This window comes from Pangasianodon hypophthalmus, chromosome 12 (genome assembly GCF_027358585.1).
Source record: "Pangasianodon hypophthalmus isolate fPanHyp1 chromosome 12, fPanHyp1.pri, whole genome shotgun sequence".
Lineage (NCBI taxonomy): Eukaryota > Metazoa > Chordata > Actinopteri > Siluriformes > Pangasiidae > Pangasianodon > Pangasianodon hypophthalmus.
Window position 1 is genome coordinate 3,021,482 of NC_069721.1, and position 12,326 is coordinate 3,033,807.

Consider the following 12,326-nt stretch of genomic DNA (forward strand, 5'->3'; position numbering starts at 1 on the left):
ATCAAAATGCCTTTGGAGGAGAAACTAAAAGGTAGATTCACTAATGCAGCATTCGTGGTGCCCAGGCTTGGGGAGTAACGGAATACATGAAACAGAGTTTCGTAATCAGGATATGAACAAAATGGTAACTGTAATCTGTTACAGTTACGTCAAAAACAGTAATCAGATTACAAATACATTTTGTAAAAAATAGGAATACTATCAGAACTTCAGTTGATACTCTAAAGTTGTTCTCTGAAATGCTTTTGTGATGTTGCTAATGTTCATATTGCTTTTCTCTTGACTTTATTTCCATATGTGACCTTGAAGTAATCCAGAAGTAATCAGATTACATTATTTTCATAATGTAATACTTGGATTACGTTACTGATTACATTTTTTATGAAGTAATTTGTAACTGTAACGAAATACATTTTTAAAGTAACCCTCCCAACCCTGGTGGTGCCTGACGTTGTAATGACGTCATTTCCCACCTCAGCACTTTCGATGTGCTGCATGCCTCCACGAAAGGGGATCCTTTGTTTGATCTGTCAGAGCATTTAAAACTCCTAAGAAGTTACTTTAAGCGCACTTTTACAGTTTCAGGCCTGATAGGGCTATTGGTACTGTTCTACTATCTGAAAATAAAAACAACCCAGGTGGATGCAGAAGCAATGGACTGTCATTGTAGTAACAAGGTACTAACACCAGAGGGCGCCATTGACGAAGATATTCATTATTGCAAAAAAGCGCTGAAATATCAGGCCAATCATTATTATCATTTTTATATTTTATAAAATTCTTATCATGCAAGAAAAAATATAATGTTGCTTAAAGGATGTGTGTGTGTGGAAGGAAGGCAATTTGGGGGAAAAACACTAATTAAAAAAATTTTAAACTGGTTCAAAATGAATGTAAAAAAAACGTGTGTGTGAAAAAAACAAGCTAATTAAGGTAACAGCTAAGGTAAGGTAAGCTGAGTATCAATAAGAGCAACATGGACTAACATGGCATGTGCGTGCGTGTGTGTGTGTGTGGTGTGTGTGTGTGTGTGTGTAATTGATGTGTCTGCTGGGAGCTAGCAGGGGAAGGACTTGGCGCGAGTTTAGTAAAACGGAGGGGACACAGACAGGAGGACTGAAGCCGTGCCATCAATCAGAGGGCATTTCACCCCCCTTGCTGGCACAGGGGTGTGTGAGAGGGGCACATGGGCACGTGGGGCACGTTCACTGGTGGTAAATAACCCTCAGTTGCCCCCCTACCCGCTATACAGTTGGCACAGAATCTCTTTGATTGCGTGCCATTAAGATCTCCATCAATCCGCCATCTTGGTAGTGAATGTTAATCCGCCATTTTGGCTCCGCTGTGTTTATTTTCCCAAAGTCTGTGAACCAGAGTGAAAATTTTAGTTTCTGCAGAGGAGCAACGTCATGACCTCATCTTAACACACACACTCAGAGAGAGCGGAACACACATTTTCATAAGTTTATTTCGCCCATTATCATGTTGTCTTATTATCCACACCACCATAAACATGCTTCATCCAACACACTTTGTCCAACACACCTCATCCAGCACTCGTCATTCACCATGCTTCATCCAATAAGCCTCGTCCAACACACTTCATTTAACAGGTTTCATTCCCCATGCTTCACCCAAAACACTTTGTCCACCATGTCTCATCCAGCATGCTTCACCCAGCACACCTCAACCACTATTCTCCAACATTGTTCATCCAGCATGTGTCAATGCTTCATGTAAGATGTTGCATATAACTCACTTCATCCAGCATGCTTTATCCAACATGCTTCATCCAACACGCTTCGCCCTACATGCTTTCTCTGACACACTGCATACAACATGCCTCATATGCCATGCTTCACCCAACACACAGCACACTTCATCCAACGCATATTGCCCTACACGATTCACCCAACACATATCATCCAACATGATTCACTCAACATGCTTCATCCAACACTCTTCATCCAACACATATCATCCAACATACTTCATCCAGCATGATTCATCAAATATGCTTCATCCAACACATATCCAACATGCTTCATCCAACATATCTCATACACCATGCTTGATCCAACATGCTTCACCCAACACACAGCACACTGCATCCAACATGCCTCATATGCCACACTTCATCTAACATGCCTTATACATGCCTTCATCCAACATGATTCCTCCAACACATATCATCCAATATGCTTCATCCAACACGATTCATACAACACATATCATCCAATATGCTTCATCCAAAAAAATTCATCCAACATGCTTCATCCAACATGATTCAACCAACACGCTTCATCCAACACGCTTCATCCAACACGATTCATCCAACACAATTCATCCAACACAATTTATCCAGCATGTATCCTCCAAAATGCTTCATCCAACATGGTTCATCCAACACATATCCTTCAACACGATTCATCCAACACAGATCATCCAACATACTTCATCCAATATGCTTCATCCAACACATATCATCCAACAGAATTCATCCAACATGATTTATTAAATATGCTTCATCCAACACGATTCGTCCAACATGCTTCATTCAATATATCTCAACTGAAACACACCTCATTCAACATGCCTCATCCAATTCACTTTATTCAACTTGCTTCACCCAATGTGCTTCATCCAAAATGCTTCATTCACCATGCCTCATCCAACATGCATCATACACCACACTTCATCCAACACGCCTCTCCCGACATACATGCTTCACCCAACATACTTCACCCAACATGCTGATGTAAAATATGAATTAGCTATGTAATAGAGAGTAGTTTGGTGTCTAGTCATTAGCAATTCTGTTTTTAGCCTTAATTTTAGCCTTGTTATTGTTGAGTGAATATAAGCTGATTATGAGCATACATAAGATGTGTGACGTCATTTTACAAGGAATGTACTGGTTCGGTGAACAGCTAATGTAATCTCACTTGCTAGTTTGTTTTTTGCTAATCAACAGATTGATTAGATCTTTTTGCAGATCAACAAGTGACATTAAGAAAAAAAAAACTGACACCAAAATTAGTAGTACTTAGTACTTAGAAGCTCAAAATATAAACAGACAGTGGTGGAAAAAGTAGTGAGCAATTATACTTAAGTGAATTTATAAATAATGTGTCAAAGTATTACTCAGTTAAAAGTGGAGGTGTCCTCCCAAACATGCAGCCTACTGAAGTAAACGTAACAAAAAAAAATCCACTTTTAAATGTACTCAAGTAGGTTAATGGTATATTTTCATGTAAAAAGTAAATTTTATTACATAACTAAAACTTTTAGAAAATGATTTTCATTTTAAAGCAACTACACCGTTTTGCCTGACAGTATCATTCAATCTGTATAAGTTTGATGCTCATAAGCATGACTAACCACACATAGTTTGCTAAACAAATAATCAGAAGTAAAACAACCTATAAATAATCAGTATATACCATTAGCTAGAATTTAACCTGCTGCCTAGCCAATTTACTGCTAGCCAATTTACTGCCTAGCCAAGGTACTGGAACTGATGTAGGTATAACCTGGCATTAGCAAAGAAAACATTCTAACTTAGTTGAAAATAGCTAGTGAACATTAAAAAATGAGCGAAACTTACCTCAACATGCTTTTTCATATAAAATGGAGTTCATGCCTTCTAGGGAGGCAAAGCAGAGGCCTCATATAGATCTTTGTTTACTCCAGCATATTGAAACATTTTATTGAGGTAGTGCTTCAAGTTCAATACCACAGTCTGGTGGATTATCTAACTTTAGATGTACATGATTAGCTATAGCATTAACTACATTGTGTACCATGAGGAGGTCACCACAGATGAAGAATGTGGTGTGATTCTTGGTAGTTTTTTTTTCATTGATGAGCCTGAATGGATGCCTGAATTTGATTGAAGTGTACAGTCATACAGTCATTGGCTATAGATGAGAGAAGAAGAGACCATTGTGGTTTGTAAGGAGTACTCTGAAGGTCTAAATAAAAACGTAAGGATTTCTTGGAAATGTAATTAATAAGAATACATGTATTCCATTTCAATAGTGCTCATATATAAATATGGCAAAATAATACTTTTACTTATTTACAACAAAATAACAACAACAACAATAATAATAATAATAATAATAATAATAATAATAATAGTAATGAAGTACATTTAGTCAAGCATTTTCCACCCCTGTAAATAGGTTATTAATTTAAACCACAGCAACCATGACAATAGTGATATTATGAATGAAAACGATGAATGAACGAATGAATGAATGAAAGTGGTAAATGTATCATGTAGTGTGGCACAAGCACCCCATGTTAATGAGCACAGCTTTTCTTTAGAAACCTAAACAGAATAAAATGGTCCATGACGCCCCTGACTGCTAAGTATTAAGCAAAAAACATGTACTTGTACTCAGTCTGAAAAAAAAAATGGTATCAATGAACCCCTACTAATTAACAGTTACAGAAAGTGAGTTTGTCTGGTTTATTCGCCTGGTAAATTTGCTCTTCATTTAGCTCCTTAGTGTTTCTGAAGTCCCGGAGCAGACAATGGTGAGTTCAGGTCTCAGGCTTACTGCTGCTGGAGGATCGAACACAAATGTCTCTCTTCGCAAAACAGACATCAAAATGCCCTGCTCCACATTATCGCTATAATCCTGCACTCGAGTCTTCTTCATCATCATCACAGCATGTTCCTCTCTGTGATCTCTCTGACCCTCCATACGACTTTTGTCTCGATTCTGCCCTGTGCAGATAATCTATAGAACAGTGATAGGTGATAATATGTCGATCTGTTTTCTGCCTTCACACATTTTGTAAGTTGCTCTGGATAAATATATCTACTTAATGACTAAAAGTGGCTTAAAAGTGGCTTAATGACTGTGGTTTAAAATAGCTTAGCTTTAAAAATAAATGTTACTTGTGTAGCTCCACCCATTTACTTTAAAAACAGCTCATAAATTAAAAAATGGATTTTAAACAAGTTTTATTTCAAAGAAGTTGATGTTTTAATTTTTATTTATTATTATTATTATTATTATTATTATTATTATTTACATTTTTGCAACTTACACACGTAAATAACCAATTGATTTCAATAAAGCAGCATGGTTTAACCGTTTGGGTTTATCCACTAAAAACATCCATTCTTTCCATCCACTAAAAACGTTCACTCTTCAAAGTAATTTAATGTCATTTTTTGCAGCTTTGCAATAAGTTGCCACTGCTAAATCTGCACAATAAATAAAAACCACAAACAGATGATAGTTAATGAAAAAATGAACTCAAGAGTCAAATAGTCAAACTGCAGCTTCTATGTGTGTGTGTGTGTGTGTGTGTGTGTGTGTTTGATCATTCTTCAGGAAAAATAAAATGAAATACACAAACCTGTTTGCTGATGATCATTTTCCTGAAACTAGACCAAGCTGACAGGTTCACTAACTTCTTTAACAGAGATGAGACTTCTGGGAAACTCCAATGTTTGTGTGTGTGTGTGTGTGAGTGTGTGTGTGTGTGTGTGTGATTTTAGACAGGGCCCTGCAGGACTCTTTTGCGCTGAAGCTCATTTGCGCGACGCCACTTAATTGGCTACAACAATTAATTAATGTGTTGGAAAGTTGGCAGGAAAAGTTCATTTTAAAAGCGTTTTAATAAGCAATTAGGGGGAAAACAACCGAGGGGGGAGGAGGGTTGTTTCACACAATAATAATAAAATAAATACACTAATACATGCAACACTATACACAATTGATAAAGTATTTTGTTTAGAAGTCTTTCATTATAAAAGTCATGTTTTTTGTTTAAATCTAAATATTGAATAGAATACTAAATTCATTCTGAGTGTTTAACAAACAACTAAATATTTTTTTCACAATAGAAAAGCACATAAAATAACACTATTTACAGATTGACTATTTTAAAATAATTGGTTTTGTAGCCTTTTTCTTTAATATACCATTCATAATATATTATTAAAATATAAATTTTAAGACTTTATAAGAAAAGGTTTTCTTCCAATAATAAATAAAATATTGCTTACAGAACATGACTAGATTAATAGATGGCATTGATGTAATTACACCACGAAAAGTCACTATTTCACTTTAAAATAAAGAAAATTCTATGTAGAAAATGTGGACATTTTAAGGATGAATTAAAAATTAATTGGGAAAAAGGGCAGGTTTTCTCACAATGCTGACAGCTTTCTGAGCACAATGACCTGTGATTTTTTTTTCTGTCACTTTAAGTTATATTTAAGTCTCTTTCTTATACAAAAAAAACCCCAAAACCTCTTTTTCAAGAACTCAAAATCAAGAACAAAAAGCATTGTAAATAAATAATATATTAGTATTAGTTATTTATTTAAAAAGAAGAAAAACTATATATATATATATATATATATATATATATATATATATATATATATATATATATATATATATATATTTTTTTTTTTTTTTTTTTTTTTTTTTTTTTTTAATATAAAAAATAATAAAAAATGAAACTGAGATTTAGGTCCTCTTTTTTAATTTTTGGTTTGATGCACATACACACACACACACTTTCTCTTAACCTGAAAGTTTAGAGTTCTTTTTTTATCTCTCTCTCCATTTCTGTCTCACTTGCTTGTCTTCTCTCAATCACACACACACACACACACACACACACACTGCGTATGAAATATCGCATGACTAATGAGGGAAGCAGGTTGGGATCCTGGGGAAGATGTCCTTGGAAGACGAATGCATTTTCAGCAGAATAATTAACTTAATTAACAAATTCGCATGCATATTCATCAGCCCATTAATGTGTGTTCTGTGTGGGGGGGCCACCTCATTAACATATACACCACACATGCACTCACTAAAGGATTACTGAGACTGAGAGAGAGAGACAGAGAGAGACAGAGAGATACAGAGGCGGAGCGAAAGGAAACTAGAGAAAGACTGGGGGAGAGCTGGGGAAAGATTGATTGAGAAAAGAAGACAGAACAAAATGAAGGAAAATGAAACAAGAGTCAAGGATAGAAGACAAAGAGAAAAAGAGTAGAAAGGAGAGAGACAGAGAAAAAGAGAAGAAACAAGAGGAAGCAGAAAAGAAAACAGGGCAGGCAAAGTAGTTTTATGATTGCACTCAGAATTTTTCTATGAGGATAAACAACTTATGTCAGTTGGAAAGAGATGGAAAATTTCTTAAATGCTTCTTTAACACAGGTTGCCGTGATAGCAGATTTCTAGATTAAGCCGAACAAACAGAAAACATTGTTGAAGTGTTGTCACACACTCCCTTACTATAGATTCATATGTGCAAGTGATATGGTGTGTGGTCATGTTCATGGGCACCCAAAACTGTCTGTAGGGTCATTAGAATCAGAAAGAAAGATGCATTGCATAAAAGAAATCAGTGACATCCTCATAAAAAAGTTCAGGAAATGGGTGTCCTTAAGGTGACAGTGAAGCCAGAAGACTATTGAATGGTAAACAGTGGTCTGAGGTGAGGGCCTTAATTTCCTCAGGAAATTAATCCTTCTGGACTTGCTGAAGAATGAGTCTCTGCAGCTATATAATCACTTGCAGAATCAGCTGCCCCATGTAGGAATACCATTGTAGCCTTTACAAGGTCTCCCAAGGAATTAAACTTGTCGAATTCTGGACAGTGTGGGCTGGAACTGGTGTAGAGATGTAAGAAAGGGCAGACTTCTTTACCTCTGTGTCTCAGTATTGGTCATTGGATTGGTCGGCCAATGCTCTTTTGATTGACACCAAAATGTCCGCATGTCCAGGGGTATGGTTGGATCAGCTCCTTCAAAGTTGTGCTTCAAGGTTGTGCACTGACATCCGCTTGTTACAGGCTACTCTGGATCTTGCTATATTGAAGGACATGCATTTTCCTGTCTCTGATCTCTGTCTACATATATTCCACTGAGCCATATGCTCTCAGAGGAATTGTAAAGCATGTGTACAGAGACGGACTGTCTGTACTGATGGACATGTCTCTGTACGCATGCTTTACGATAACACCCATGAAGCCTAAAGGATCACACTATGATGCTAATTCTATATTGGTGTACCAGTATGTCTTTCTGGCAGTTCCATCACAACCCTAGGGTGCCCTCTTGGTGGTCTTGATGGTTCTGTGACTAATGTAACTTACTGCTTTGTGATCTAGCATTTGGAGGAAGGTGCTCAATTACTGCAGGTCTGTTGCCAGCCCAGTGGTGAAAAAACTCAGAGGCTCAAAACTGCAGATTTGACATAAAATGACTGCTTCACTGAGTGGGATAAAGTAGGATTGCCTTCACCATAGTCCTGAACCAGTCACTGCAGCATATATATAGCACAGAAGGGCTACATATAGTGCCGAAGGAGAATACTTGGCACTCATAGATCTTCATTTCTCTTCAGGTTCCTCCAGGTGAAATACAGGAGAGGCCTATTTGCTGGCAAAAGCTAAACCTGACACACGCTGCATGAAACCAGAGGAATACACACTTACAGCCACACACTGTTCATGAAACCAGAGGAATACACCAAACAGGAGAGAGACAAGTGTAGGACCATATAGGGGAAAGTTCTTAAAACGCCGTCCTTGATAGAGAAATGAACAGTTGAAAACAACCTTGTCTTTGCCATTGTGGTACACCATGTGGTGAGGGATAAACTAGGACTCAGCAGTCTGTTCAGCCTCTTGGAGTGATATTTCCACCACATAGCCAGTCTCCACTAATTTCTGCATTTCACGGCAGTATACTTCTGCACTGGATGAGGTCTTTAGGTCTCTGTTCTGGGCTAAGAATGTTTGCCAGCACTGCTTCCTTGGGAGCTATTAGCTTCAAAGTGTCTGTGCGCCAAAGCCAGCATCGATCCTTGTGGTGTGTGTCTGAAGGCAACTCAGTGCATGCTGGTGCTGTTTAGAATGCATTGCCTGTGTTCTCACTCACATAGGGAAAATTGTCTATATACCATAGATGCTCAAAAAATGGGGGCACTAGCATGTTCTGCACACACAGGCTGTATGGCCACAAGTAGATGGGGCATGTCTGACCCAGTGAGCACCAACGGCTGAGCATGTTCAAATTGTGGTAACAGTAGAGACCAAAGAAACTTGTGCTGAAGAGCTGCTACTGGGTAAGAGTGTTAACAAAGTTAGCTGTCAAAGACTTTTGGCTGTGAAAGGTTGACTATTCTCAAAATTCTTGGATGGCTTGTGCATGGGTGATACGTAGAAGAAAATAAAGCTGGCTTGTAACTGGATCTTAGTGGACTGTCTTCAGAGTGAGAGGTATCTCAGGTGTCTTGGGGTAGTAGGATACTATGTTCTGATCTGTCATCTTGTACTGCATAGGTCTCGATGGTTCGACCCATGTAGAACTTTTCTCGCCTTTAACATTACTTTCTGTGAGTGGTTGGGCCGGTCTAGGTAGATTTTTGGCGAAGGAATTTTGGATTCCTGTCCACCAGGAAGTGGATTATTATGAGACGAAGACAGAGTTGAAGCAGATGATCCTGATGGGCACAAATTCTTCTTGGTTGGTCTCACTGTATCACTCTGGTAAAACGCTGCAGCGCAGCTTGAAATCTGTTTGGCTTGAGATTTCATCTGCAACCAGCCCGATAAGTCAGGAAGAGTGTGTGTATGAACTGTACCAGTCTGAATGATTCCTGTTTTAAAACAGTACTCCACAAAACTGTGCCAGTATGATGGTGGCAGTTTGCTCAGGAGGCAGTCTACATGAGACCCACATTGTAATTTGTACTGAACGTAGAAAAACATGCAGGAGTAGAATTAGGCAACTAAGGCTTTTGCATAGAAAGGTGAAGACCCCGGTGATGGTATGAAAAGGAGGTGGTACTACATTCGAAGTGGGAGGGAAAATTCCATCATAAAGACCAGAGGTCATAGGCAGGAGAAGCTGAGATGTATCTGCAGCTTGATAGGGTGAAGGATCTGTATCTATAAGGATCATCTATAGTTGCTGTAGCATCTGGATTGCTTTTAGAAATACTTGACTGTGGTTCAGGGTTCACAGTAGTTGTTACTAGTTGTTTGTAGTTCCTGTATAAAGGGGTTGTTAAATAGTTTGACCACTTCAGGCTCATTTTGAACTTTTTTGATTATTTTCTTCTGTGGGGCTGCTCTGGCTTTGGCAGCTTTCTATCCATAGTGTCCTCTTCTATGTGACATTCTAATTCCAGCAGTTCCAGTGTCTTTAACCTCTCCTTCAGCATTGCAGCTTGAATATCTGTGACCTCATGTCTGGGAGACCTGTGTGAAGTCCTGCATTGGGATCAGGAACTAGGTTTAGAAGCAATGACTGAAGATATGCAACCAGAATGATGGCTTGAGTAGGAAGGGCAAGGGCACGCCTATGGTATAGTAGCTACCAGGTGTAGTCCACTAGGTGAGCTGGGAACTGCTGTTCTCTGTCTGTGAACAGGGCAAGACAAAGGGTCTGAGTGCACTGGCAGTATCAGAATTCATTGCTTCTGAAGTTCTCAATTCAGCTCAAAGGACAATCAAGGCTAGAAACCTCTAGAACACACTGGTTGTCTAAGTGGAGTAATGGTATGGTGTTTTCATATTAGAGATAATGAACAAAGAAAGAGAAAGACACTCAGACTGATGCTTCTTTAAAACAGGTTGCAGTGGTAGCAGATTGTCTTTAAAGAGTCAAATGAATGGAAAAACCCATCTCACACCCCCTTAGACTCATAGGTGCACATATTGGGCCACATTTATCAAGCTGGATTTATTCATAAATTGTTTGTACAAGTGTTTAGACAAGAAAACTGGTATCCATGAAAATCCCACAAATTCTGGAAAAAAAAAACCCTTTCATATCCGACTTGTGCTCCTTAGTGTGTGTAACTATACGCATAAGAACACTACCTAATGTAAACCTCGTTTGCATGGATTACTGCACTTTTATATATGGAATACATATTGTCAAGTTTAAATTGCTTATTTTTGTTTTGGTTACAGCATTTAGCAAACACCCTTCACAAATCACAAGTTCGACAATGTCTTGATCCACAAATGGGGTTGCATATTACAGTAACAATGGGCCACATTTATTAATCTTTTAGTAAAGGTTAATATACTGTAACTACTCTGGAGTTCCCACAGGGGATAGGCCTCATGGGGGTGTGGTGATACTCCCCAGTCCCAAACTAAGGGGCATCTAATTCGGAGTATTTTTAGTGGGCAAGAGGGTTGCCTCTATGTTATTTCAAGTCCCAGGAGAGAAACCCAATGTCTGTTTGCACATATACACCAAATAGCAGTTCGGCGCATTCAGAGAAGTTGGATCAAGTGGGTTCCTCCTACTGACTCAACAATGCCCTTCGGCAACTTCAAAACTTATGTTGGGAATGATGGAATTACTTGGAGGGGTGTGATTGGGAGGAATGGCCTCCTGGATCTGAACCCGAGCAGTGAAATTTTATTAGACTTCTCTGCAAGCCATGGATTGTCAGTAATGACTAGAATGTTGTCAACGTGTTGGTCAGAGAGAGAGAGAGTGAGAGACAAACTTTCTGATGACCCATGTGAGGTCAAAGACATGTGAAAATGCTAAACAACTCTATGTGTGTGTGTGTGAGAGAGAGAGAGAGAGAGAGGGAGAGAGTCTCTCTATCCCACTCAGATGGGATTCATTGGTATTGCTCCGCTTAGGGATTTTTTTTGTTCTTCACTCTCACTCTGAAAATTGCTGCTGCTGTGGTGGCTGTCAATATCAGACACACACACACACACACACACACACACAGGGTTGTTCAACTGTCTCTGGTTCTGATCTAAGGACACCATCTAATGGGCAGGTGACCAGGTGTGTGTGTGCGTGTGTGTGTGTGTGTGTGTGTGTGTGTGTGAGATTGAGATATAGAGCATTAGCCAGTGTCAGGAGGAAATTAGAGGCCGGAGCGCTTGCTTAATCAGAGCACAAGCAGTGTGTTAGACGAATTACATCCACAGCTGCTCACTGCTCCCTATCTGTCTCACTCTTTCTGTATCTCTGTCTCTCTGTCCCTCTCTCTCTCTTGGGTGAGATCTGGGACACAGCCACATGTCAATAATCACCCTGGGGTCTTCTTTTCTCTCTGTGTCTCTCTCTCTCTATTGCCATTAACCCCCCATTCCTCTCTCCCTACCTCTCTCCCTGTCTCTTTCTCTCTCTCTCTCGCTCTCTCTCGCTCTCTCTCTCTCTCTCTCTCTCGTGCCAGACCCGGGACTCGGCCACCTGTCAAGCACCTGACCCCACTTCCTTAAATTCTCCAGTGTACGTATATACACACACACACACACACACACACACACACACACACACTCAGCAG